At 44.3% G+C, this 22,944-nt stretch overlaps 1 protein-coding gene and 1 pseudogene across 4 annotated transcripts in view; both read right to left on the bottom strand.

Moving 5' to 3' along the window:
- Positions 1–22,944, bottom strand: part of LOC124596250 (prolyl 4-hydroxylase subunit alpha-2) — a 345,289-nt gene that overhangs the window by 45,435 nt on the left and 276,910 nt on the right. The gene's annotated exons all lie outside the window — the stretch shown is intronic.
- On the bottom strand, positions 18,658–18,775 carry LOC124597413 (annotated as a pseudogene).

Below are 22,944 nucleotides of genomic sequence, written 5' to 3'. Positions count from 1 at the left end.
GGATTCTGACTGTGAAGATTTGCCATTTGTTATGGTGGGAGATGATGCTTTTGCTCCTTCGGAGTACATGATGAAACCATACGCAGGATAGCAAGAGAAAGGCAGCCAGGAAAGAATCTTTAATTACCGAATATATCGCGCTAGAAGAATTGTGGATAATTTTTTTGGACTATTGTAAACAGTTTTTCGGTGCACTTTAATCCTGAAAAAGCAACATTAGTGACTTCCGCAACTGTGTCTTTGCACGGTTTTCTTAGAAGAAATAAAGGAAGTGCCACAGTTTACTCCCAACCTGGAAGTTTTGATATAGGAGATCCAGAAACAGGCAGAGTTTCGGATGGCAGTTGGAGGATATCTCCGCAAAATAAATGTCTTCAGAGAAAGGGTGGCAACGCAGAAAGAACCACAAAGAATATAAGGAATGAATTTGCAATCTACTTTTATCGGATGTTGGTAAAGAGAAATGGCAAGAGGAATATGAATCAATAAATATCGAGTGAAAGACAAATGTAATTAAAAACTTCTGAACAAACCCTTATAGCTTTAGTTATCAACAACGTAAGCCATTAATTGCAAACTACTTTGTATCAGATTTTGACAAAATGATATGGCAAGAGAAACAGACAAATTTCTGTGAAAATGCAGTTGTAATTACATAATTTCCGACCAATAGTCTTACAGTAAGTTTACTTAAGATTGTAAATATTTTTCTCACTGGCTTGTTTACGTCTCCCAAACACTTCACATGCTCGTAAATAATCTATTTCGGAACGTAGATCTCCGTTGACCCAGACCAAGTTTTAGTTTTGACCATTTTACAATGCTCACGAATGTACTGTGTTTTCGTATTTGCCCATTTCCTTTCACGCTCCAAAAGCGGTACACCAGTTTCATCCGAAACTTCTTTCAACAAATATTTTCTTTTATATCTGTCTTTATATGCAGTATCGGAAGAATCCTACTGAGGTTTCCGCATTTCAGTTTCTAACAAAAACTGAATTGTTGGATCTGTTGACCCGTGAGTTGCCACTGTCGAAAAAACACACCAGACGAAGAGAGAAACACAGCGCATGCACAAGTCACACAACTCTGCCGAGTTTTTGCTCACTGACCATAAACCAGAAACTCGAGACAAAATTTCCCTCAACTAGATGTTGAGACTCGCGACTTCAAACAAATGTTGACTACAATTGAAAATTAAATCAAACCTTGAGCTGAAAACAGTTGTCAACAGAGTTTGTTTGAGTTGGTTTTCAGTGTGACAGCACCTTAAAAAACACTCCTTGGAAAAAAAAACCTCCTTGCTCTCTTCGCAGAAAAGAGATGTTGTTGTTGTTGTGGTCTTCAGTCCTGAGACTGGTTTGATGCAGCTCTCCATGCTAATCTATCCTGTGCAAGCTCCTTCATCTCCCAGTACCTACTGCAACCTACATCCTTCTGAATCTGCTTAGTGTATTCATCTCTTGGTCTCCCACTACGATTTTTACCCTCCACGCTGCCCTCCAATGCCAAATTTGTGATCCCTTGATGCCTCAGGACATGTCCTACCAACCGATCCCTTCTTCTAGTCAAGTTGTGCCACAAACTTCTCTTCTCCCCAATCCTATTCAATATCTCCTCATTAGTTACGTGACCTACCCACCTAATCTTCAAAATGGCATCCTTATTACAATCGGTTGTCGATGTAGTTGCTTACTTCTTTTTCAATGCCAGAGAGCTGCTGAGCAGCTCACGATAGAAAGGTGAAAGGCCATTACTTCGAACTAGTTACCATAACGTCAGCTTTGAAATCCCTGTCGCTTCTAGATGAGGCTAGCTGGATGTCTTTTTCCTATTTTTAGACAGACAGGATAATTCTCTGCTAATGCGCCAGTGCCACTTTCTTCAGAGTACGCTCTCCAGAAAGCTTGTGGGAAAACTGAAATAACTGAGACAGCAGCTATAAAAACACGCGTAATGAGAGGGTTTCGCAAACGTTTGTGTCATTTAAAATGACTAATGAGACAGCAACACACGGAACTGAAACGGTAACACTCAAACCTAGGACAAGAAATATTTCGCCTGGGATCTAAGATCGCGGTGAAGTCGCCTGATAACGCATGCAAGAATTAAGAAATATCAAGATACGTTCATAGGATCTGTCGTTTACGACAATAATCAAACCTAGAGCAAGAAATATTTCGCCTGGGAGCTAAGAACGCGGAGAAGTCGCCTGGTAATGGATGCAAGAATTAAGAAAAATCAAGACACGTTCATAGGATCTGTCGTCCTACAAAAAGCGTGGTGGAAGATGTTCAAAATTAGTTTAAAAATAATCGTGAGAGAAGAAATAATTAAGGAGAGACAGCAATGAAAAAGTCTCAGAAAATGAAGCAGATCTCTGTTGGAGGGGGAGAAAACTGCTGCTTTATACCGTGAGGTAAGCTGCACTGGTGACAGCCTGAAAACCCCTAGTCTATTCGTAGTTTGGATCACATGCAGGTACTTGGTTCCACAGGAGATGGGCTGAAATGGAGAAGCAGCTAGAGACAGATTTAATTATGTATAGGTACAAACAGCTTAACATCTCATCAATCAAAGTTACTGACAAGAGATATATAGAAGAATGGAAAAGGAAATTGAGCATCTGTTGGATGACGATCAGTTTGGCTTTAACAAATGTAAAGAAACGCACAAGAGAGGCAGTCCTGACGTTATGTTCGAAACTCTGGCAAAGCATAGAGGAAGATTGGTCATATACCATTTGTAGAAGAACCAAGAGGAAACAATGAGACTGGAAGACCAACAACAAAGTGCTCTGATTAAAAAGGCTTTAACACATGGATGTATTGTTTCGCCCCTACTGTCCAATTTATGTATTGAAGAAACGATCACGAAATAAAAGAAAAGTCCAAGAGTGGGATTAAAAGTCAGGGGGAAAGGATATCAATGATAAGATTCGCCAATAACACTTCTATGCTCAACGACAGCGAAGAAGAATTACAAGATCTGCTGAATGGAATTAACAGTCTAATGAGTACAATATGCATCGAGAGAAAACGGGAGAAAGACGAAAGTAATGAGGAGTCGCAGAAATCAGATTAGCAATAAACTTAACATCAAAATTGGGAACCACGAAGTAGACGAAGTTAAGGAATTATGCTAGCTTGGAAGCAAAAATAACACGTGACAGGCGAAGCACTGAGGGCTTAAAAAGCAGATCAACACAAGTAAACACGGCATAACTGGCCAAAAGGAGGAAAGTAGGAAGGAGGGCTGGCTGGTTGATTTGGGGGAAGGGGACCAAACAGCGAGGTCATCGGACCCATCGGATTAGGGAAGGTTGGGGAAGGAAGTCGAACGTGCCCTTGCAAAGGAACCATCCCGGCATTTGTCTGGACGATTTAGGGAAATCACGCAGAGCCTAAATCAGGATAGCCGGACGCGGGTATGAACCGTCGTCCTCCCGAATGCAGGGGCGGAGGGATAGAGTATAACGTTCTGTCGGCTGTGCACTTTTCAAAGGAACCTAAATCTGGGTAGCCGGACAGGGATTTGAACCGTCGTCCTCTTGAATGCGAGTTCCGTGTGCCAACCCCTGCACCATGGGCAAAAGAAGTCTTACCCGATAAGGACGCTTCAGAGAATGTACGTTTGGAGAACCAGAAAAGAGGAGGTGAAAGTGTTTGAGATGTGATGCTATAGAAAGACAGTGAAAATTAGGTGGACTGTTGAGATAAGAAATGAGGTTGTCTGCAGAAAGGAACTTTGGAGAACACTGACAACAAGATGGGACATGGTAACACTGTGGGACATGTGTTAGGATGTTGGGGAAAAACTAGAAGGAACTGCAGAAGGCAAAAACTGTAGCGAAAGACAGAGAGTGGAATATATCCAACAAACAACAGGATTCTGGAGGACTTCTGTGAGATGAAGAGGTTGGCACAAGAGAGGAAGTTTTGGCGGGCTGCATCAAACTAGTCAAAAGACCGATGACTCAAAAAAGTGCAGAGAGGTCACTGAACATTTCTTTCATGACGGAAATGGAATAATGATCAATACGGGGCACATGAGGATATGTATTGGGGATCCCTCTCACCGAGAAATTGATGACGTCATATTTTCAGAAAACTGCATTGCTTTTCTGACTGTGCCCACAAAAACAGTACACGAAAAACTATCGATAACTGAACGTTACACGCTGACATCTTGAATCGACCTTAGTTTCACTAGTCGTTCCGAAATGCGGTAAGATTAATGACTGGACTAGATTATGTATAACGTCCGTTGCATATGATCGTCACCATCCTTATTAACATCATCACCATCAGCAGCAGCAGCCTCTAATATGTGTCACCAGATAATCTGTAAATTTCCATAGGGTGGACTTTTCTGCAATCAGAAACCGAATCTCACAACTGGCAAGATCGTCTATTTTGCCACACACTTTAAAACTGAACAAATAAACAAACGATCAGACCTGCTAGCTGTTAGCGTCATACTGGCTTCAACGATTATATCTACATCTACTGAAAAACTACAAAAGCCACTATATGGAGCACAGCAAAAGGTATCTTCTACCACTACAAGTCTTTACCTTACTTGTTCCGCTCGCAAATGGAGCGAAAGAAAGACGACTATCTATATGTCTCCGTACGAGGCCTATTTTCTCTTACATTGTTTTCGCGGTCTGTACGCGAAATACACGTTGGCGGTAGTAGAGTCATTATCCCAGTTCTCAAGATTTGCTTAACAGTGTTCTTTAAGAAGAGCGTCGTCTTCCCTCCAGGGATTCCCATTCGAGTTCATCAAACGCCTCCGTAATACGTGTTGATCGAAACTGCCGGTATGGTTCGCTCGAGGTATTGCGACTAACCTCGTTTGTAGAGTAACTGTATATCCTCTGAAGTGTGCACTAGTTCATTTCTGAACACTTAAATTGGGCTCCCTAATTTTGTACCAATTTCAAATCTCATCAGGCTACCACAGGCAGCAACGGTTCATATTCGCAGTTGGCGTACGACAGTTCCAGCACGCAGTTCCAGGGTTGCAATTCATAGCTGCAGTTCATAGTGGAGATCAGCCCGCGAGACTTAATCTACAAGTGGAGTCGCCTATAGCCTCCACATAGGAAGAAGTGTTTATTACAGTGATTGACAGTGTGGCGCCCAGGACGGAAATAGTCTTTTTGACATTGTATTCAGTAACGCATGCCTTGACAGGCCACTGCTTAGTTGTTTCTGTCCAAGAGCACATCCAATGAACTGTATGTATTGCAGCGCAATAAAATGTATATTTGTGTCACTAATTTGTTTGCACTGTTACAGTTCCTCCCCCCCCCTCCCCCCCCCCCCCCCAATCTCGGAGCACCTAAACCTAACATCATGTGTGCGAGCTGTTCTACCCAGACGGCCTGTACACATCACATATATTATAAATATGTAGCCTATGTTCGTCCGAATGTTCATTAGAGTATTGCGTAAGAATTCGAAGTAAATCGGTCAAGAACTTTGTGATATTTTTGATAGTAATGTTAAATCTTTATAAATTACATATTTATTTATACATCTAAAAAACAGGTATATAAAACATGCGCATAGTCGAAAGCAGCGTTGTGTCAGTATTTCGAAGCTATCGGTGAAGAACTTTCGGAGATTTAATATTTTGAACGAATGAACATTTAAATTTTTATATGAAGATGGGACGCACAAACAGTGCCCGAACTCTTACGGGAATCGGCAAAAAGCCGCGAATAATGAGTGTAATGTACAGGGCACTATGAATATAGTGCGGGACAATAAGTTGGAATGTGGGTCTCAGAGATAAGTCCCTGCAGTCCCAATATCCTATGTGTCGTCGGTGGCTCAGATGGACAGCTGGCACGGTAGCTCAGCGTGTTCGATCAGAGGGCTGCTCGCCCTCTGTAATAAAAAACTGAGTAGAGGAATCAACGATCAACTTGAACGGATGTCTTGTGACGTCCACCTAGACCAAACGCAACAAACAATACCGAACAAAATGCAAAAAAAAGGATAGATAGAGCGTCTGCCATGTAAGCAGGAGATCCCGGGTTCGATTCCCGGTCGGGGCTCACATTTTCAACTGTCCCCGTTGACTTATATCGACACCTGTATGCAGCTAGGGGTATTCACTTCATTGCAATTTACATTTTTATACAGATGTGGAGTGGAGACTTGGACTACTAATCTGAAACACGTAAAAGGACTGGAAACTGTAGAAATGGACTTCTGGACAAGATCAGCAAGAATTTCTATAAAAGAGAAAATATGAAACGACGAAATAATAAAGAGAATGAAAGTAAGAGAAAAAAATACATGATGTGAACCGCCAGTGGTGGCCGAGCGGTTCTAGGCGCTACAGTCTCGAACCGCGCGACCACTACGGTCGCAGGTTCGAATCCTGCCTCGGGCATGGATGTGTGTGATGTCCTTAGGTTAGTTAGGTTTAAGTAGTTCTAAGTTCTAGGGGACTGATGTCCTCAGAAGTTGAGTCCCATAGTGCTCAGAGCCATTTGAACCATTTTGAACATGACGTGATCGATAGAAGGAAGTTACAACGGTACGGGCATGTAAGAAAGTGGAGGAAACCAGAATACCGAAAATACTTCTTAAATGGGAACCGGAGGGAAAGAAGAGAAGAGGACGCTCTATGACCACCTGGCTCCAAAATGTACAATTAACAATGAGAAGACCTGGAGCACAGGAAGAACATACACAAGATCGAAACACCTGGACGGGCATCCTGAGGAGATAAATTAAGATATTATGTGACAGATGTAATAATTTCTGGGTATTAGTTACAGCGGAGAAAAACCTTTGTATAGAGGAAAATCTCAATAAATGAAGTAAAAATACAGATTTCCCCTATAACTATTACATACATATTTATATATGTGGCGTTCCAGCAGTTATATAAAACCACGTGCGTACTCAAATGCAACGTTGTGTCAAAATTTGAAAGCAATCGGTGAAGAGCTTTCGGAGGTATACAGTTTTGAGCAAACATTTACAGGTAAAAATGTAAATGTCGTGTGAGTAGGGCCTCCCGTCGGGTAGACCGTTCGCCGGGTACAAGTCTTTCGATTGGACGTCACTTCGGTGACTTCCGCGTCGATGGGAATGAAATCATGATGATTATGACAACATAACACTCAATCCCTGATCGGAGAAAATCTCCGACCCAGCCGGGAATCGAACCCGGGCCCTTGTGATTGACATTCTATCGTGCTGTTCGTTGTGTTTGGTCGTTGCGCACGTCACATGACATCCATTCAAGTTCGTTGTTGATCCTTTCACTCAATTTTATTATTACAGAGGTCTACCGGCTTTCTGACCGAACACGCTGAGCTACCGTGCCGGCACCACTCAGCTACCGGGGATAGGCATTTACAGGTTTATTTATATAGAAGAAGATTAATAGTAGATCGCAACACATTTCCCTGGGACACACCTATAATTACATCTACCTCCACCGATGACCTCCCATACAAGTTATCATGCTGCGTCCTCAATCCAGTCAAATTTAGTATGTCATACGTGGTATTTTCGTTAGTAAGCGTTGAAGAGGCAATGAGTCACACGTTTTTCTAACGTCATGACAGAACAACAAGAGTTGCGATCCGCATGATCGATTTTTTCGTAATGCTTGTTGTCTGCCATGAAGGAAGCCATTCTGAATAGCAAAGAATTTGCTTTGTAAGCGCCACGATCCGCCCCGCACAGAACAGGCAGTTGCAACTGCCCGGAGCAATCGACACGGCGCACCGGCCACCGTGACGTCAGAATTTAATTAACGAGCTGCCACGCGCGTGCCTGACAACAGCGAAACGGCCATTAGCTTCCGTGGAACATCGGCAGAAGATCCGCTAGAGCAGCCCTCAAAGCCAGGAGGGCGGAAGCAGCGACACACCTGGCCAACTGCTCAGTGTAGCAGCGTGCAGAACTGTAAACAGGCAGTGTTCAACACAATGCACCCGGAACTGATTCGGGCGAATAGGTAGCGGGTGTTCCGGCGCAAGCCGTAAGGGCCCATGAATTCGTCGATATAGGTCATTACACAGAGGGCTCAAGTCGAGATAATCGACCGAGTAATGTCTGAAGAAATCAATCCCTCTAGCACGGACCCCAAGTTGTTTTGAAACACAGGAGCCAGCCGGAGTGGCCGAGCGGTTCTAGGCGCTACAGTCTGGTACCTCCCGACCGCTACGGTCGCAGGTTCGAATCCTGCGTCGGGCATGGATGTGTGTGATGTCCTTAGGTTAGTTAGGTTTAAGTAGTTCTAAGTTCTAGGGGACTGATGACCTCAGAAGTTAAGTCCCATAGTGCTCAGAGCCATTTGAACCATTTTTTGAAACACAGGAAAAGTATGGTAGGATGGAGATTTGACAACTGCCCCTTCCCAGTACGAGAGCACTGTTTTGACCACAGAGTAGTCCCGTTCACTTAGATGGCCGATATCAATTACTTGCCGAATGAGGTATTATCAAAGATGTTTCCGGAACTTCATCACCACACAGGAATCAACCCAACATCACACTGCGAGTGCACCAACTGTACAGAAGGTGAAATTAACGACATTCTGTTCGCATGCACAAAAATGGAAGGAAATGGATGAGTGTTTTGGCAAAATCTGTACCGCCTGAGAATAGAATTTGCCATAAGTTTTCCCACTGTGGTTTCTTCAGTCAACCCACTTTCTTTTAAAAACTTTACAATCTGCCAAAATACCCGTGTAATTATAACATATCATTTAAAATTATATTAGTAACCATTGCTGAAGTGCGTGTAATCTGATTGTAAATATTGTTTAAACATGCAGTAAAGAAATACTGTCACTATTACTTATTAATAATCTTGTGATGTTCTCGTTTTTTTGTTTTGTGCCAAATAAGTGCTTCTAAATCTGCACTTCCATACTTACTTATCACATTATTCCATCACCGTATTTACTTCTGCTGGCCAGAAAGCCCTTTTAATAATCTGATAAATTTATTGATCTCAAATTCTGTCCGTCCATTCACGTGTGTTTTTTTTCGATATAGTTCGTTGTGTTTGGTCTGGGCGGACGTCACAAGACATCCGGTCAAATTGATCGTTGATTCCTTGACTCAGTTTTCTTATTACAGAGAGCACACAGCCCTCTGACCGAACACGCTGAGCTACAGCTAAGCAGCTGTGCTAACCACTTTAGCACCGTGGCAATGTGGCTCACACAACCGCACAGACTACTCTAGCCGAATGCACTCCCTAACACAAAGCTCAATTCATGCCGTCAGTCCATATTTCCATTCTTAAATCGTTTGTTTGGTCATGTAAAATATTCTCAAATTGAATCAATTGATTCAACAGAGTAGTGCGAAAAGTAATAGTGAAAATGTTGGGAAAAATATACCCCTGTTTGTGAGAAGTGTGGCTATTTATTTAGTAGCGCAACAGAGAGAATTTGCGGAAGCATTCCAGGGATCTTCACCGCAGTTGGATCGACAGGGAGGTGACACAGAAGGATCCGAACCACCAAAGGTGATACTACTTTCATCTGGCGGTGTTTTGGGGTCGGCAAAATATTGCCCTGTTATATCGGCCAGGGACGCAACTTCCCGCTAGTGTTGGTATAAACAATAGCAGGAAAAGAAGGAAAAATACACCCCACTGGGAAACATGGACCAGTAAACTACAGGTGATTCCTTACAAATCCAGCACAATGTATAATACAGGCAGAACAACATGGCTAGCCTAAGGACAGGGGAGCTACCGTAGCTATTTTACAGCCGTCCATTTTCAGTAAAAAAAAGAAAAAATCAGTGTGGTTTGTGCCTTAGATATAGCCGACACGCACCGCTGGAGAGCACTACGGACGCACTCCATGATGAGGGGCACGTTGCTTGTGATACACCAGCTCGTTTCTAAGCGTGCACTTACTGTGACGGAAAGCACGTTCGTCGTGTTTCACGTTGACAAACACTTCCCGTATGAAGATGGAATGAAGGTATAATGAATATTTATAAGGGATTCTCAGATGGAAGCCCCTTTGCCAGAACTGAGTCTTGCTAGCACGATCATGGCTTTTCGTTTGCTTTTGTTTCAGACAGAAGGGGTTTCTTGTAGCAACAATAGCAGAGCGCGTGCATTTTGTGGGACTCGTTAACGCTAACGAGATGCGGTAAATTGCAATACCCTGGCGCGGCGCTCATCACAGAGGGATAATTGCTCACCCTTCGCCGCTAATTGCAGCTTTCAACTAGCATCAGAAAACGGCTGCAAGAACAGAAGGTATCAAAATGTTTGTTTTGTCGTCGCTTTCCCGCTGATTGCAAAATAAGGCTCGCATCACTGTTTTGTGAGAGATCATAAAATTATGCTATCCTCAGATGTTTCTGCAACTGACATTCTTCTTAGCAAACGAAAATAAGGATCTGTCCTTCTAATCACTAAGTCCGTGTTAATCTCTGACAACGTTCCATATTACAGGTTAGGAGACAATATAATGTACACCACCGTAATTGACGAAGCAGAAATTTTCTTTAGCGTGGAGGGAGTTTCTAGCCGGCGGACAGGCTTAACTAATTTTAAAGGAAACAGAGTTTTACATCTAGAAAACCATGAAAAATACAAAATAAACTATATCCGATTTTGGAGATCAAGTAAATAAATTGGGCAAATAGCGTTACAGCTCAAGCAAAAGTGATGATAATATAATTTTTTTCTCTGTGCTGCGCTTCAGGAAAATCTTTGCAATTAGTGAACTAATTAACCTATTCACTAATTAGTGAACTAATTAGCCTATCTTCAGTACTGTGTTGTTATTTTAAATCGTAGAATACCTGCAATGAAATTCAATTTCCCCCATTAGTTTCTGATTTACGACAGCAAATGAAATACTATGTGTACAATTTTCGGAATTTAACAAGGGAAAACTGTATCCAGATTTACTGGAAACGTATTGAAATGAGTAGATGGATCTGTTCCCTCTACGCAAGGGCTGAAACGTTATTTTTCGATATTAGTAATCGCCGCTGGAATTAACGTTCGATATTAGTCATTTGTGGCAGTCATTAATAACTGTCGGTTATCTGTGTTGCGGTTGGTTGACAGAGAACAGAGTGAGGAGATGTCATATTCCAGTTCATCTATCTGAAGCCAGGGTAGCTGTTTCTGTATTATAACTTGTGCGCAACGAAAAAATATTTCCAGCCACCGATGCATTAAAGAGCAATAAAGAAGCTTGTTTTTCTTTGAGTGATTTCTTAAGACTGCAGAATGTGGTATATCGGTGTATAAAAGTGCTATCATTCTGGAACCCTACAATGCCAGTGCAGATGAATGTCTTAGCAAGTATTGCCCGTGAGAGACTACTAAATCAGTATAATTACTACAGAAAGTTTTAGAAAAATACTGTTGCAGTTATGAATAATTCGGAGGAGTAACAGTGCGTAAATATTTGTAGGTTGTGGTTGTCTCTAACTATTATGCAGTGTTTATGTTGTGGAATCGAAGATTTAAATTTCTGAATGGCGTAAATTAATTTTCTGAAAATGGTTCAAATGGCTCTGAGCACTATGGGACTTAACTTCTGAGGTCATTAGTCCCCTAGAACTTAGAACTACTTAAACCTAACTACACTGCTGGTCACCGTAAATGCAACACCCTGAAGGAAGCATCCGAATCAAGTGAAATTTACACCATGGGTTTGCAGCGATGAGATATGCAACTGATTAGAATTTCAGCGCAGACGCACATCACGCGCGCCTGTGGCGCCACCTCATAGCGCCATTTAAGGCTTGGCGATTTCGACGAGTGTACGTTCGGCACGTGTGTTTACCTTGTGGTTGTTTCACAAGACGATCAGTTATGCCTCGTAGACAACAGCGAACATCGTTTGATCAAGTATCCGAGTTCGACAGAGGAAGGATAGTGGCTTACCGAGATTGTGGATTATCATACAGAGAAATCGCTAGTCGTGTTGGACGAAACCAAACAACTGTAATGCGGACATGTGACCGTTGGATGCAGGAGGGTACGACGGACCGACGTGGTCGATCGCATTCACCTCGGTGCACCACTGCACGTGCTGAAAGGCAAATTGTGCGCATGGCAGTGACGGATCGCTCAGTGACATCCCGAACCATAGCACAGCACATTGCGTCTGTAACGCATCATCCAGTGTCTGCGCGTACCATTCGACGCCGTTTACAGCAGAGTGGTCAGTCCGCAAGACGTCCATTGCTTCGTCTACCATTGACGCAGAACCACAGACGTCTCCGTCGCCAATGGTGTGATGACAGACGGATGTGGACGGCAGAATGGACTGACGTTGTCTTTACTGACGAGGCACGCTTCTGTCTGCAGCACCACGATGGTCGGATTCGAGTGTGGAGACACCGTGGAGAGAGGATGCTGGACAGCTGCATTATGCACCGCCACACTGGTCTTGCACGGGGTATTATGGTATGGGGCGGTATTGGATATTACTCTCGCACGCCTCTAGTACGCATTGCCAGTACTTTAAATAGCCGGCGCTACATATCCGAGGTGCTGGAGCCAGGTGTCCTTCCTTACCTTCAGGGCTCGGCCACAGCCATATTTCAACAGGATAATGCGCGACCACACGTGGCACGCATTGTCCAAAGGTTCTTCGTCAATAACCAGATTGAATTGCTTCCCTGGCCGGCTCGCTCTCCGGATCTTTCGCCGATAGAAAACATGTGGTCCATGGTTGCTCAACGAGTGACCCAGATTACATCCCCAGCTGCCACACCAGATGATCTTTGGCAACGTGTGGAAGCTGCTTGGGCTGCTGTACCCCAGGAACACATCCAACGTCTCTTTGACTCAATGCCGAGACGTGTGGCAGCGGTGATCTCCAACAATGGCGGCTACTCTGGCTACTGATTCTGGCAGGAACGACATGTCACAGACGTCTGTAAACGTAATCATTTGATACTTGGTCAACATGTTATCTACAAAATAAATTTTGTTGTGCTACCTCTTGTCTTTCTTGGTGTTGCATTTACGGTGGCCAGCAGTGTAACTTAAGGACATCGCACACATCCATGCCGGAGGCACGATTCGAACTTGCGACCGTTGCGGCCTTAATTTTCTGAACTGACGATGGAACATCGTGCTTGCACCACATTTGTGGCTAAAGGAATATCAGAACTGCAAAACATGATAATTACGATAGTAATTACAAAAATCTCAGAATGGGGTCGACATTTCGTCACAATAGTCATGAATAAGCTGCCTGTAAACACAAAATATGAATATTTCATTTGCAAAAGGGTCCACTGCTAAAGAAAATTTTCTAATTGAGTATGTAAAATACTGTTTGTCGTAACTTGGATTAGATTATCCTTTTATTTTGCATTTTCCACTACTTCACAGTTTCAGCTTTGCAACCATTTTTAAGTACGCTGAGGTGGAAAAAGTCATGGGATAGCGATGCGCACACGTACAGAGGGCGATAGTATCCCGATACACACGGTATAAAAGGGCAGTGCATTTGCAGAGCTCTCATTTGACTCTGGCGGTTCATGTGAAAAGGTTTCCGACGTTGACCGCACGACGGGTGTTTACAGACTTTGAACGCGGACCATGTAGTAGCTGGAGCTAGACGCACGGGAGATTTCATGTCGGATCTCGTTAGGGCATAACCTCTCACGACGGACAACGCTACGGTCGACGGCCTTCATTGAACAACACACAGAAATGGCGTTTGCGTAGCTGTCAGTGCTAACAAACAAGCAACACTGCGTGAAGCAACAGCAGGAGTCAATGTGGGACGCACGACGAACGTACGTACACTCCTGGAAATTGAAATAAGAACACCGTGAATTCACTGTCCCAGGAAGGGGAAACTTTATTGACACATTCCTGGGGTCAGATACATCACATGATCACACTGACAGAACCACAGGCACATAGACACAGGCAACAGAGCATGCACAATGTCGGCACTAGTACAGTGTATATCCACCTTTCGCAGCAATGCAGGCTGCTATTCTCCCATGGAGACGATCGTAGAGATGCTGGATGTAGTCCTGTGGAACGGCTTGCCATGCCATTTCCACCTGGCGCCTCAGTTGGACCAGCGTTCGTGCTGCACGTGCAGACCGCGTGAGACGACGCTTCATCCAGTCCCAAACATGCTCAATGGGGACAGATCCGGAGATCTTGCTGGCCAGGGTAGTTGACTTACACCTTCTAGAGCACGTTGGGTGGCACGGGATACATGCGGACGTGCATTGTCCTGTTGGAACAGCAAGTTCCCTTGCCGGTCTAGGAATGGTAGAACGATAGGTTCGCTGACGGTTTGGATGTACCGTGCACTATTCAGTGTCCCCTCGACGATCACCAGTGGTGTACGGCCAGTGTAGGAGATCGGTCCCCACACCATGATGCCGGGTGTTGGCCCTGTGTGCCTCGGTCGTATGCAGTCCTGATTGTGGCGCTCACCTGCACGGCGCCAAACACGCATACGACCATCATTGGCACCAAGGCAGAAGCGACTCTCATCGCTGAAGACGACACGTCTCCATTCGTCCCTCCATTTACGCCTGTCGCGACACCACTGGAGGCGGGCTGCACGATGTTGGGGCGTGAGCGGAAGACGGCCTAACGGTGTGCGGGACCGTAGCCCAGCTTCATGGAGACGGTTGCGAATGGTCCTCGCCGATACCCCAGGAGCAACAGTGTCCCTAATTTGCTGGGAAGTGGCGGTGCGGTCCCCTACGGCACTGCGTAGGATCCTACGGTCTTGGCGTGCATCCGTGCGTCGCTGCGGTCCGGTCCCAGGTCGACGGGCACGTGCACCTTCCACCGACCACTGGCGACAACATCGATGTACTGTGGAGACCTCACTCCCCACGTGTTGAGCAATTCGGCGGTACGTCCACCCGGCCTCCCGAATGCCCACTATACGCCCTCGCTCAAAGTCCGTCAACTGCACATACGGTTCACGTCCACGCTGTCGCGGCATGCTACCAGTGTTAAAGACTGCGATGGAGCTCCGTATGCCATGGCAAACTGGCTGACACTGACGGCGGCGGTGCACAAATGCTGCGCAGCTAGCGCCATTCGACGGCCAACACCGCGGTTCCTGGTGTGTCCGCTGTGCCGTGCGTGTGATCATTGCTTGTACAGCCCTCTCGCAGTGTCCGGAGCAAGTATGGTGGGTCTGACACACCGGTGTCAATGTGTTCTTTTTTCCATTTCCAGGAGTGTATTAGGACAGGTGCGGCGAAATTTGGCGTTAGTGGGCCATGGCAGCAGACGACCGACTCGAACGCCTTTGCTAATAGCACGATACCGCATGCAGCGCCTTTCGTCGGCTCGTTACCGTATCGGTTGGACCCTGGACGATTGAAAAACCATTGCCTGCTCAGATGAGTCCCGAATTGAGTCGGTAAGATTTGATGGTAGGGTTCGGGCATGGCGCAAACCCCACGAAGTTACGGACCCAAGTTCCCAACAAGGTTCAAATGGTTCAAATGGCTCTGAGCACTATGGGACTTAACATCTATGGTCATCAGTCCCCTAGAACTTAGAACTACTTAAACCTAACTAACCTAAGGACAGCACACAACACCCAGCCATCACGAGGCAGAGAAAATCCCTGACCCCGCCGGGAATCGAACCCGGGAACCCGGGCGTGGGAAGCGAGAACGCTACCGCACGACCACGAGATGCGGGCTGCCAACAAGGCACTGTACAAGCTGGTGGTGGGTCCATAATGGTGTGAACTGTATTGATACGGAATGGAGTGGATCTTATGGTCGAGCTGAACCGATCATTGACTGCAAATGGTTATGTTCGGCTACTTGGAAGCCATTTGCAGCCATTCAACGATGGAATTTTTATGGATGTTACCGGGCCACAATTGTTCGTGATTGAATAACATTCTGGGCAACTCGAGCGACTGATTTGGCCACCCAGATGGCCCGACATGAATCCCATAGAGCATTTATGGGAGACAATGGAGATATCATTCGTGCACAAAATCCTGCACCGGCAACAGTTTCGCAATTATGGACGGCTGTAGAGGCAGCCTGACTCAATATTTCTGCATGAGTCTTTCAACGACTGAGTCCATGCCACGTCGAGTTGCTGCACTATGCCACGAAAAAGAGGTCCGACACAGTATTAGGAGGTATCCGATGACTTTCGTCGCCTCAGTGTATGCAGTAAATCCATCAAACGGATACATTTGGGTAAAAAAAAGTACACTTAAAAACCGCTCACGGATTAGGCCGATTGGCCGACTACTGCCCACGAGGTAGTACGAGGAGCGATCTATGGTCGTGAGACATGCGATCAACATGACGCCAAGCCTTTCAGCCGTTAATGCCAGTAGGTGAATCTCGATCTTCTTCATTCAAGCAGCTCCTGATGTGTCCCCACGAGGCTGAGTAGACAGCGTTCCTGGCCTTCCTATTTCAGAAAAGAATCTGAGGAAGTATCGCGACTCGAGTATGGGTCCTTCCACACCGAAGGCAGCAAAGTAAATTTTTTTTTCGAAAATATTGCATTTATTCAGAAACAGAGATTTTATCTTTCGCACTGACTTTAAATACGGAATTTCAATAAATTGTGGAAATGGTAAAAGCTTTTCTTTTTTTCATTTATCGTTGAGGATTTACTTACTGTATTTCATTCATTGTGTCTTGTTAGAAGTCGTTTATAGACTCCCCTACCTTGCTGAAGACGTAGTTTATAAAACAATTTATCGACCACGGAGGCGGACGACATATTTGACATATAGTTAAAACTTCCGTTGGTCATGCATCATTAAAATATATTGGGGTGGCATGACGCCTACTGTATTTTAAACAGGTGCCAAGATATTCAGCTGCACTCACTTTGCATTCGGTAGTAAGATACCAGAATGGTAACTAGCCGAAAGTGGTCCAGATATGTACTTTTTATGGGTAATACTATATAGATGAAAATGGATACACAGCCGAACCTGCTACACAAGTTAAAAATCAGGCAGTTTTTTCTGCAGTATGTCGAACTTGACTAAGACGGTGAAATAAGTCATCAGATGGCTGACCCTTAACCGTTTGGAGAACCGAGATGAGAACTGTCAAATATTCGAACTTACATTACCTCCACAGAATTACAATTTAACTATTAATAACTTATTCAGCATTTCAAAATGTGGGTTATATCACGAAACTGTAAATAACAACGGGTATCACTTATATTAAGTTATGTAATTCGCACTGGTATAACAACACTGCAGTCCACTTGTATCATTACGGAAAGAATCGATTATTACCACGGATGCAGAATATCTTAGAATCACCCATCGCGAGCCCTAAGTACGAAGTTCATCAAACAGATGGCGTGCTGTATTGGCAGTTATTAGAGTAACTTTAAGAAAATAATTTTCAAACGTTAGTGAGTAGACAACAGCGCAGCCGAATAATCTCACCAGACAGAATGTTAGTCACAAACTTAAAAGAGCACACTGATTGCTACGCAGTTCTGGACGTGGTGTATAACTGATAAGGGACGGCTATACCACCCCGTGCCCGCATCTCGTGGTCGTGCGGTAGCGTTCTCGCTTCCCACGCCCGGGTTCCCGGGTTCGATTCCCGGCGGGGTCAGGGATTTTCTCTACCTCGTGATGGCTGGGTGTTGTGTGCTGTCCTTAAGTTAGTTAGGTTTAAGTAGTTCTAAGTTCTAGGGGACTGATGACCATAGATGTTAAGTCCCTAGTGCTCAGAGCCATTTGAACCATTTATACCACCCCGTGCCGCTGCGTTAAGCCACCGCAAGTGGCGTGGTACGTGTTAACCGGTTGTATGGAATCAGCGCTGTAAAATGGGACGACCCGACAGAGTGGCAGAAGAGACGTGTAGTGTTTGGCTCTGAGCACTATGGGACTTAACATTCATGGTCATTAGTCCCCTAGAACTTAGAACGACTTAAACCTAACTAGCCTAAGGACATCACACAACACCCAGTCATCACGAGGCAGAGAAAATCCCTGACCCCGCCGGGAATCGAACCCGGGAACCCGGGCGCGGGAAGCGAGAACGCTACCGCACGACCACGAGCTGCGGACGTGTAGTGTTTGGACGTGGTCAATTTGCCGTATTTGTTGGTGTTCGACGTGCACTGTCCAACATGTCTACCAGGAACGGTGTCCCACTCGCAACAAAATAACACGGCATAAGATCAGTGAACGTACGAAGGTTCCAACAGACAGAGCCCAGAGATGAGTGCCCCTTCTTGCCGATGACAACCGGCTTCAAGCCCGACAGGAATTGCTCCTGTCAGTGAATACACGTCCATCTCAACCAGTTTCCGAGCGAACATTGACAAGGGAACTACCCAGAATGGACACTCGGAGTCTGGTACCTCGTAAAATGTAAATGACGTTTGACTAGGGCCACCCGTCGGGTAGACCGTTCGCCTGGTCTAGCTGTACGTTTTCAGTGGGTCAGACAATACACACTCCGTCTTCAGGCCACAAGTGGCCCATCGCGACCATACAACCGCCGTGTCATCCTCAGCTGAGGATGCGGATAGGAGGGGCATGTGGTCAGCACACCGCTCTCCCGGTCGTTATGAGGGTTTTCTTTGACCGAAGCCGCTGCTATTCGGTCGAGTAGCTCCTCAGTTGGCATCACGAGGCTGAGTGCACCCCGAAAATAGGCAACAGCGCATGGCGGCCCGGATGGTCACCCATCCAAGTGCCGGCCACGCCCGACAGCGCTTAACTTCGGTGATCTGACGGGAACCGGTGTATTCACTGCGGCAAGGCCATTGCCGTTCAGACAATACACCCTGGAATATAACTGAATGGAGGCATGAGGTCTGCTCCGATGAGTCGCGATTTTGTCTCTTTTCAAGTGATGTAAGGCGTCCGGTGCGCCGACGGCCTAATGAAGTGTTGAACCAGCAATCTTTGGAGGATGTACATCAGCCCGGAAGTAGTTCTGTCATGTTTTGGGAGTGTTTCTGTACCACGACTTGACCCCACTCATTCAAGTTACCATGCACATGAACCGTGTGGTGTAATCATACCTGAGACATATTCTCAATTCTTCGGTGCCGATGGGTGTCGGTAGTTTCATCTTATATTACAGAAGTTCGTATAAAAGTATACCAAATAAAATTCATTATTTCATGCATATCTACTGACGTCTAAATTTCTAGGTTTTAACATAAAATCTGTAAGTTTTTTTTATCAAATAAAAAATTTTCAATGTAAAAAAAACTTTTAACGCCTAGACCGTTCCTTAGAATTCGTTAATCACTCGTTCCGTTCATCTTGATGGACCGTTCCTTTGGACCTGTTAGTTCGCGAACGACCCATCTCTTCTGTAAACGTCTCGCTTTGGCGATGTTCGCTGCCGAGGGCTGGTCGGCTGGCTTAACTAGTTCTTCGTCGGCTCTCCCAACCCATTTTTGTGTTGCCTGGTCGAATATTGGTCCAAAGATTTTTCTGTACACTTTATTTTCGAAGACTGAGAGTTTGTGCTTTTCTTTTTTTGGTCACTCTCCATGCTTCGGCTCCGTAAAGCTTTGGAGAGTTTCAACTCAGATTTCCTAGTTAAGAGTTTGGAGGATAGAAAGAAGCCTTTCGAGGGAAAAGTAAACTTTGGTTAGGTATTTGACTTGTTTTCTATTGCAGTAATTCATATTCACACCAATATATTTGAAGTTGGGATTGTTCTTGAAACTGCAGTTTTCTACGTGAAGGTTATGACGTTGTCCTGTAGTCATACTTTCCGTTCGTATATTCGTGTGTTCTGCTTTTTATCAATTAATTTTTAAACCTGTTTTCAAGACCGTTTATTTAGCTTCTTGAACAGCGTTTCAGTAACACCACTGTTGTTTCCTATCAAAACTATGTCATCTGCACAGGCCATTGTATCAGGTTGTTTTATGTGATGTTTCCATTCGTTGTCCAATCCGTTGGTTGTGATGGTGTTGGTACTAATGTTGTTGTGTCGTCCGCAGCATGAGGTCTCGTGCAAAAGTTGGTACCTCACGACGGCACCACAAGTAACATTCGCTGCCAGACGCAGCAACGAATCGGAGACGTCGGCCCAAATACGCCCCCATGTGTTTCCTTACGCCGCCGCATCCTGAAATTTATTTGTGTGTCGCTCAGCCCTGTCTCTATATAATCAGCGACCACTCACCTGTAACCATAGTCTTAGCGCAGACCCGGCTGCGTGCTAACAGGACAGTTAACTTAATATCAAGTTACAGACAACTACTCTGATGTGAAACTATCATTATGTAATGAACGAAGTGTTATCTATGTAACTGTCAGCGACAGTATCAAATTCAGATCATCTGTGAGGATAATAGTTGTTTTCAAAGTTAAGCATTTACCATTCACAGATGTTAATAACTATTAATAATGTGTGTATGTGTTGCAATATCTACTCGACTTCCTCTTGAAGTACTTTGTATTGCTACAACTCGCCACAAATGTGGTGCCTTCTAGGACGGTTTCAGCATTTATTAAAACGTCTTCTTCAGAAGGACAGTATGGCTAACTGGATTACAAATTGTTGTGGCAGAGGTATATTAAAACATAGCCGAATGGCGTCGCCAAAGCTGAAATTTCACTTCCATAATAAAATAAAACATGCGCAACATAGTTGTTTTCATATGGTACTTCCTCGCCAATGTACAGTGCACTAGCGTCACTTACACAACGCTTGCGCTAAGGAAAGCTTCAGACAAGAGGGGGGCACTAGTGGTATGCTCAAGGAGGGTGTGATAGTGAATGAAACTTTTATCATACTAAACTTGCTTCAAAGGTTAAAATTAAAATTATGACATTAAAAACAAGATCATATTTAGCTGTGCACATATTTAAAATTAATAACGTCGCAACAGATAGTAAGTTACCATCTAAAAGAAGTGACTGTGATAAAAACAGATTACGTAAAACTGATAGTGCAAACAGAAACAACAGCAAAAAGGTACTAGGGCGGGAAGAGGAAAAGGGGGGGGGGGACGTGAAAAGGGAGAGGAATGGGATTAGAGAGAAGGAAGGAAAGGGGGAGGGGGGATGGAGGCAGGTAGTAGTGGGGGACGAGAGAATATGGTAAAACGCGTATAACTCTAAAATACGACATATCTGAAAAACTGTGAACATCAAACCTCTAGAAATATATGTCACATCATAACAAAGAAGAAACACAAGTACCACTAGCATCAAAAGGCGAGGAAAATGACATGTCCTACAGTCATATGGAAGATCGAGCCATTTCTCTGCTACTTTAACGAAAATAGGCCTCTAAGAATATCTAAAAAATTTCTATTTTTGAGTTGCACCCGTTCATTTAAAATGCATCCATCCTTGTGACTAGAATGTTAAAAAACCTGTAATTCTTCTCGCAAGTCAAGCCCTTAGCCTCTACTTTCTTTATGCAAACCCAGTGATGGGCGTGAAATTTTACAACTGACGACGCGTTACCGCTATATTTTAACGTATCTCTGCCACAAGATGTAAACTAGCTAAGTCTGAATTTGTATTTGTATTCGTAGAGAGATATGATTGTGCCAGTATATATACTGGTACACACACACACACACACACACACACACACACACACAGTGTGTGTTCACTGTTAACTTGCTTAAGTTGCCCATATTTTCCTTCTGAAGAAGACATTTTCATAAACGTCGAAACTATGGTAAAGGTGTTTCAGTAAACCTTCCAATTTGCAACTGACTGGTTGTTTACTGTTTCTACAAGAAGATTTTATTCTACGGTTGCTGCTCCAGCCAAGTAAAAAAATTTAAAAGCATTCAAAGTATTTGTTAAGGGCTACATTTTCTTGTCCAGCGGTAGACCTGTCTTCAGAAGATACAAATTCAAACTTCTTATGAGATGTCAACGTAATTGTACTATTTCCTTAGCGTTTCCAGAAATTTCTCCTACCGTACACCATTGGTAACACACTTATGAGAGCAATTTAGTTGTTACATCTGTGACGAGTTGCGCCAAGATGAAAGCAATGAAAGCAAGAAAATAGCTCGCGGAGCGAAATTAGATGCGTTTTGAATTCACTGGCGCTTTTGTGGAGGTTAGCATTCTGTCCGTGTATTTTGCGATTGTGTCTACATGTATTGATCTTAACGACCAAGCGGCGGTACTTCACTCAAGTTATTTGCACGAAACGGCAACGTCGTGAATGAGGAAAATTGGGTTACTCTGCCTTCAGACAGTTACGGCGTACTCCATAGGCTTAGTATAATTAGCACAAAGTGAAGACTTGAGGAATCAGAATGAAAGCTGAAGGGAAAGTCCAAAGGTCAAAACAAAGTATTATCGTGACTGTGAGGGAAGCAATTACGTTGCGAATTTTCCATCTGTTTCACTACAGAAATGTGTAAATGAAAGTTTTGGACGAATGGGAAGAAAGTTCGACTGCAGCTATTACAGTTCACAAACGACTTGCAGATCAGATTCTACGAAGTGCACAAATGTTTCCTCGCAAAACAATTCGTGACAATCGTAGGTAACTTTCGTGCTCTTTGCGTTCGAAGAGTCATGTGGGGAAGTATTATTGTGACATTGTGAATTCCTGTGAGAAGCACAAAGATTTTATAAATGTTGGAAGGAATGTTGTTTTCAGAGGTCGGCAAGATACTTGCAACATACAATAATCGTCTCCGACTGCCATTAGAACTTACCAAGGTTAGAAGCATTGCACAGAGCAGAGACATGTAACACATCTGAGAACTCCACAGGTGTTCTGTGACTGCCAACTTTTATATACAACTAAACATACTGAACCTTGTTAAAATAGTATTAATTTTCTTCCTTGTCGGTCGGTTCAACCGTATTCGATGCAGATGCATCTCTCCGCATGCCATCACCAGCTTGCCTTGATCACCATAGCGTTTTGCTACAAAACTAGTTGCTCTTCCCTGTGTTTTTCGTATTACCTGAATACATATTCCGTAG

This window comes from Schistocerca americana, chromosome 2 (genome assembly GCF_021461395.2).
Source record: "Schistocerca americana isolate TAMUIC-IGC-003095 chromosome 2, iqSchAmer2.1, whole genome shotgun sequence".
In the NCBI taxonomy this organism is placed as follows: domain Eukaryota; kingdom Metazoa; phylum Arthropoda; class Insecta; order Orthoptera; family Acrididae; genus Schistocerca; species Schistocerca americana.
Note: the sequence above shows the minus strand (reverse complement) of the source record. Positions and strands in the feature narration are given on the sequence as shown.